Here is a 6,000-nt window from a genome sequence, read left to right as displayed (position 1 = left end):
CATGTCTATTGGAAAACGTTATTTGAAGTATATAAGTTACAGAGTATACGGGAGCACATGTGGGTCTAATGTAATCATAGATCTAGATTGGAGTTCAGGGCTTTTTTTGTTTTCTCACAGAGCTATTCAATTTTAGGATAGGTTGCCACATAGATATTAGATATAGATTCATTGAAAATGCAATAAAAGGGAGCTTAGAGAGAGTTATACAAGAATTCCTTGTTGTTTTGAATTGGCCTGGGTTTTAAAAGTGCACCCCCGCAACTCCCCCGCCCCCCCCCCCCCCCCCCCCGCCACCTCACACCCCATCCCACCACAGTACATGGCTGCTGATGAGCAGAGACCAGAGCCGCGATTCTCCCCAAAAAGTTCTAAGTGCTGAATGTGCGGAAAAACTGATGTAAATCACGATTGTTTTTTCAGTGGGAGTTCAGACTCGAATCTCCCACACTCTGTACAATGCAGAGGCCACAATCATGAATATCATTAAAAGCCAGGGGCGGGGAGCGGCCTATTCACGCCGGAGGCTGACAGTTCCGGGCTTCTGTGCATTCAGTTTGCTAGCCAGTTCGATCGTTGGTCAGCCTGGGACCCCCACAGTGCTGCCCCCCCCGCCCCCCCCCCCCCCCCCCCCCACCAAATTCCCCGTTGGCCTGATTGTGGCCTCCTGTCCATTCGCGGGCCAGCTCCGATTTCCCTTCCTCCACCCCATCCAGGAGTGCCCCGATCTCCAGCCCCCTCCACCGCCCCCCCGCCCCCCCCCCGCCTGCCAGCAGTGACGACCCCTCCTCGCTGACACCCCCTCCCAGCAGATCCCCCCCGCTGACCCCTCCCACTGGCAGACTCCCCACCCCCCACCCCCCCCTCCCGCTGACCACCCCCCTCCCCCTCCCCCTCCCCCTCCCCAGCCCTCCCCGATCACTGGTCTCCCTCCAGCCCCGACTGATCCCCATGCAGAGTGGCAGCAGGACCCTCCCATTCCCACCGATTGCCCCGCCCCCTTGGCACTGCCCCATGTCTGGTGGGCAGTGCCAAGGTGCCCCCGGGCATGAGCACTTTGCCCCTTGGGCAGTGCTGGGGGCACAGGCTGGCACTACCAGGGTGCCCATGCTCAGGGTCACCACCCCCACCGCCTGGATGCCCCGATTGCCCCCTTTCTGCGCCCAGTTCTGGTCACCACACTACCAGAAGGACGTGGAGGCTTTAAAGAGAGTGCAGAGGAGGTTTACCTGGTATGGAAGGGCTTAGTTATGAGGAGAGATTGGGTAAACTGGGGTTATTCTCACTGGGAAGACGGAGGATGAGGGGTGACCTAATAGAGGTGTATAAAATTATGAAAGGCATAGATAGGGTGAACGGTGGGAAGCTTTTTCCCAGGTCGGTGGTGACGTTCAGAGGGGTCATAGGTTCAAGGTGACGGGGGGAGGTTTAACACGGATATCAGAAGGACGTATTTTACACAGAGGGTGGTGGGGGCCTGGAATGCGCTGCCGGGCAAGGTGGTGGAGGCGGACACACTGGGAACGTTTAAGACTTATCTAGATAGCCACATGAACGGAGTGGGAATGGAGGGATACAAAAGAATGGTCTAGTTTGGACCAGGGAGCGGCGCGGGCTTGGAGGGCTGAAGGGCCTGTTCCTGTGCTGTATTGTTCTTTGTTCTTCTTTGTTCTTTGTTCTTTCACTTCAGTGGGGTTGTCCTGCTAGTTCCCCAAAAGTGGGGAGCTAGTCTGAACCCCGCTGGAGTGAAATACTTCTGATATGGTGGGGGGTGCTAGCGAGTGCGGAGAATTCAGTCCCGGGCCCGCTAATCACATTAAAAAGAGATGTAAAATATATTAAAATAACTTACCTGGTCTTCCTGCCAGTTTTTAGCGTGGTTCCGATGGTGTCGGATATCTGGTGCTGGGAGATGCACGCATATCAGGAACGCATGCGCAAATCCCGTGAATCGGCTGAGACGCGATTCTCCCGCCCCACTGCACTAAAAAACTAGCGCGGCGGGATAAGAGAATCACCCCCCCAAGTGTGTTCCATCCTCGAATTCTAGAGAGTCTAGCACATGACTGCTAATATTACATCATCATCGACATCACTATTCTCTTAACCATGACACAACAGGCACCAATAACATTTTGTTTAAAGTGGACACGGTTTGAAATGCAAGATCCTCACTCAGAGAATAAAGCCACAAATTTCCACGGGTTTTGAACAACCAAACATAAACTTTACTACAGTGGTCAGAGAATGATGAAACAATTTACAATATCTGGAGTCTGAAACGTTGAATGGTTTCAAGAAGGAGATAAATATGTTTCTAATAAAAATGAGGATAAAGGAATATGGGGAACAGGTGGGGAAGTGGATTTGAGACTAAGGAGAGATCAGCCATGATCTGATTGATTGGCAGAGGAGGCTCGAAGGGCTGAATTTGCCTACTTCTGGTCCAGTCCCGATGTTCCCAACTATCTTAAAGTTTAACAATCACGCTTATGAGGTATCTGCAAATTAACAGGCAACCTGTGATTGAACATAACAGACTGCATAATAAATGGCAGATGTAATCAAGACAGATTTTATGGATTTCTCAAAAGCCCTCCCAGACATCAATAACACAGAGTCAACCAATCTTGTTGAAATTCTATCTGTCACGAGAGAGTCCAGTCTTTACCTTGAAAGAGCTAACCTTTGAATTCTCTCCAAAAGTAGCTCCAACTTGGATAGCAACAACAATGGTCTACCTTGCATAATTTCAATCTCATCTCCCAAGATTCCATTCCCCTGGATTCCCGAGTATGTCATCAAGCACCAATTTACAATATCAACTCTTTGGCTGTACTGAGCAGAAGACTATTCATCCAAATGGTTGCCTTTTCCCCAACAGCCCGCAGTACAGAGTCATCAACATTCCTTAACTCTTTAGGGCTTCTCCAAAGCTCTCATTGATTACCAGAGTTTCTTCCGAGTCCTCTTTGCTTTCCAGGGCTTCACACCTGAATCCAAAAGAGAAAATGCTGGAAAATCTCAACAGGTCTGTCAGCATCTGTAAGGAGAGAAAAGAGCTGATATTTCAAGTCCAGATGACCCTTTGTCAAAGCTAAAAGGCATAGAAAGTAGGAGATATTTAACTATGACAGATGAAGATGTGGGGGGAGGAGGGGATGGAAGAGAGATAAAATGGAGAAAAAGGGGGAAAGGGGGAAGAAAAGATAAAGGGGGATAAAATCGGGAGGAAGAGTGGGAGGAGATAAAAATAAAGAAAGACAATAAAGAAGTAAAAGGTGTTAAAAATGAAATGAAATGAAAACAAAAGGGTCGAGGTGGGGTATACCTAATTATCTGAAGTTGTTGAATTCGATGTTGAGACCAGAAGGCTGTAAAGTGCTTAGCCAGAAGATGAGGTGCTGTTCCTCCAGTTTGCGTTGAACTTCCCTGGAACATTGCAGCAGGTTAAGGATAGACATGTGGGCATGGGAGCAGGATCATGTGTTAAAATGGCAAGCAACGGGAAGATCAGGGTTCTGATTGCGCACAGACCAGAGGTGCTCAGCAAATCGATCACCCGGTCTACATTTGATTTCTCCGATATAGAGGGGACCACATTAGGAGCAGCGAATGTAGTAGAACAAATTGAAAGATTTTCTCTTCACCACTGAATGTCTACCATTGCCCGGTGTCACAGTGGTTAACACTGCTGCCTCACAGCACCAGGGACCCAAGTTTGATTCCCAGCTTGGGTTACTGTCTGTGTGGAGTTTGCACATTCTCCCCGTGTTTGCGTGGGTTTCCTCCCACAGTCCAAAGATGTGCAGGTTAGGTGCATTGGCTATGCTAAATTCTCCCTCAGTGTACCCGAACAAGTGCCGGAGTGTGACGACTAGGGGATTTTCACAGTAACTTCATTGCACTGTTAATGTAAGCCTACTTGTGACTAATAAATAAACTTTAACTTTACTATAACCTTTTTTCTCCTTGGAGCCTCTTTCTCTGCTCTTCTTTCTTCTTAACTGTACTGGGACCTCTCCCTCTCCTCTGTCTCCTTCCTCTGCCTGGGACTCTCTTTTTGGGACACCTCCCTATCTTCCTTTGGGATCTCTCTCTATCGTGTGCCTGGGACTCTTCCCTTTAATGGTGATCCAGTCAGTCACCTGGATTTTCATGCCATTTTGTCTTTTTTACACAGGACTTTGGGTCCGTCTTTGGCCCAAAGAGCTTACAGTGCTAAATTGCACATGCCTAGTCAGCTCTTCATTGTCGCATGTACGGAAACACCAAGGTCTGTCAGGACTTTAGCAAGGCCTTTGACAAGGTACTGCATAGTAGGTTGTTGCATAAGATTAAATCTCACGGGATCCAGGGTGAGGTATCTAAATGGATACAAAATTGGCTTCTTGACAGGTGATTGTAGAGGGTTGTTTTTCAAACTGAAGGCCTGTGACCAGCGGTGTGCCTCAGGGATCAGTGCTGGGTCCACTGTTATTTGGCATTTATATTGATGATTTGGATGAGAATATAGGAGGCATGGTTAGTAAGTTTGCAGATGACACCAAGATTGGTGGCATATTGGATAGTGAAGAAAGTTATCTCGGATTGCAATGGGATCTTGATCAATTGGGCAGTGGGCTGATGAATGGCAGATGGAGTTTAATTTAGATAAATGCGAGGTGATGCATTTTGGTAGATTGAACCAGGGCAGGACTTACTCAGTTAATCGTAGGGCGTTGGGGAGAGTTACAGAACAAAGAGATCTAGGGGTACATGTTCATAGCTCCTTGAAAGTGGAGTCACAGATGGACAAAGTGGTGAAGAAGGCATTCAGCATGCTTGCTTTCATCGGTCAGAACATTGAATACAGGACTTGGGACATCTTGTTGAAGTTGTATAAGACATTGGTGAGGCCACACTTGGAGTACTGTGTGCAGTTCTGATCACCCTATTATAGAAAGGATATTATTAAACTAGAAAGAGTGTAGAAAAGATTTACTAGGATGCTACTGAGACTTGATGGTTTGAGTTATAAGGAGAGGCTGGATAGACTGGGACTTTTTTCTCTGGAGTGTAGAAGGCTGAGGGGTGATCTTATAGAGGTCTATAAAATAATGAGGGGCATTGATCAGCTAGATAGTCAATATCTTTTCCCAAAGGTCGAGGAGTCTAAAATTAGGGGGCATAGGTTTAAGGTGAGAAGGGAGAGATACAAAAGTGTCCAGAGGGGCAATTTTTTCACACAGAGGGTGGTGAGTGTCTGGAACAAGCTGCCAGAGGTAGTAGTAGAGGCGGGTACAATTTTGTCCTTTAAAAAGCATTTAGACAGTTACATGGGTAAGATCGGTATAGAGGGATATGGGCCAAATGCGGGCAAGTGGGATAAGCTTAGGGGTTTTTAAAAAAGGGCGGCATGGACAAGTTGGGTCGAAGGGCCTGTTTTCATGCTGTAAACCTCTATGACTTGGAGTTCCCAACCTTTGATCTTGATGAAAAGATAATTAGGCTTTCATAACACCAGTCAAAATTTGTTTCTTGCTAAACAAATCTTGTAAACAAATCTCACACTGATGTGTTTATTAATCTAATTAAATCATTTAAACAATATCATATCTCAGTAGAACTCCAAATAATACCCACATTTTAGATGGATTTTTTTCTGCAGACACGCAGAATGCCATTGTCAGTGTTCTGGGAGGCCAAAGCCATTAAGCAGCTTTCATTGAGCATTTTAAACAGGTATCATGCCCAGGATGCTCACGCTTGGTAAACCCAACGTTCAAAGAATATTCATTTTGATAATGGAGCTTGAGGAACAGATCATTCCTTTCAGGGAAGACAGGAAATGCTTTTCAGGAGCATACAGCATGATTACAAAAGCACTAAGCTATTGAATGGGCAGCTAACATTACAGCTTCTGGAATATTGCTTTGCCAGAATCCTGGTCGTCTATTCAGATAAATCTGGAATTTTATTCTAAGCAGACAGGGTAAGGGAGTTCCACTAATGATATTT

The sequence above is a fragment of the Mustelus asterias genome, chromosome 1 (genome assembly GCF_964213995.1).
Source record: "Mustelus asterias chromosome 1, sMusAst1.hap1.1, whole genome shotgun sequence".
NCBI lineage: Eukaryota > Metazoa > Chordata > Chondrichthyes > Carcharhiniformes > Triakidae > Mustelus > Mustelus asterias.
This window is presented reverse-complemented; position numbering follows the sequence as displayed.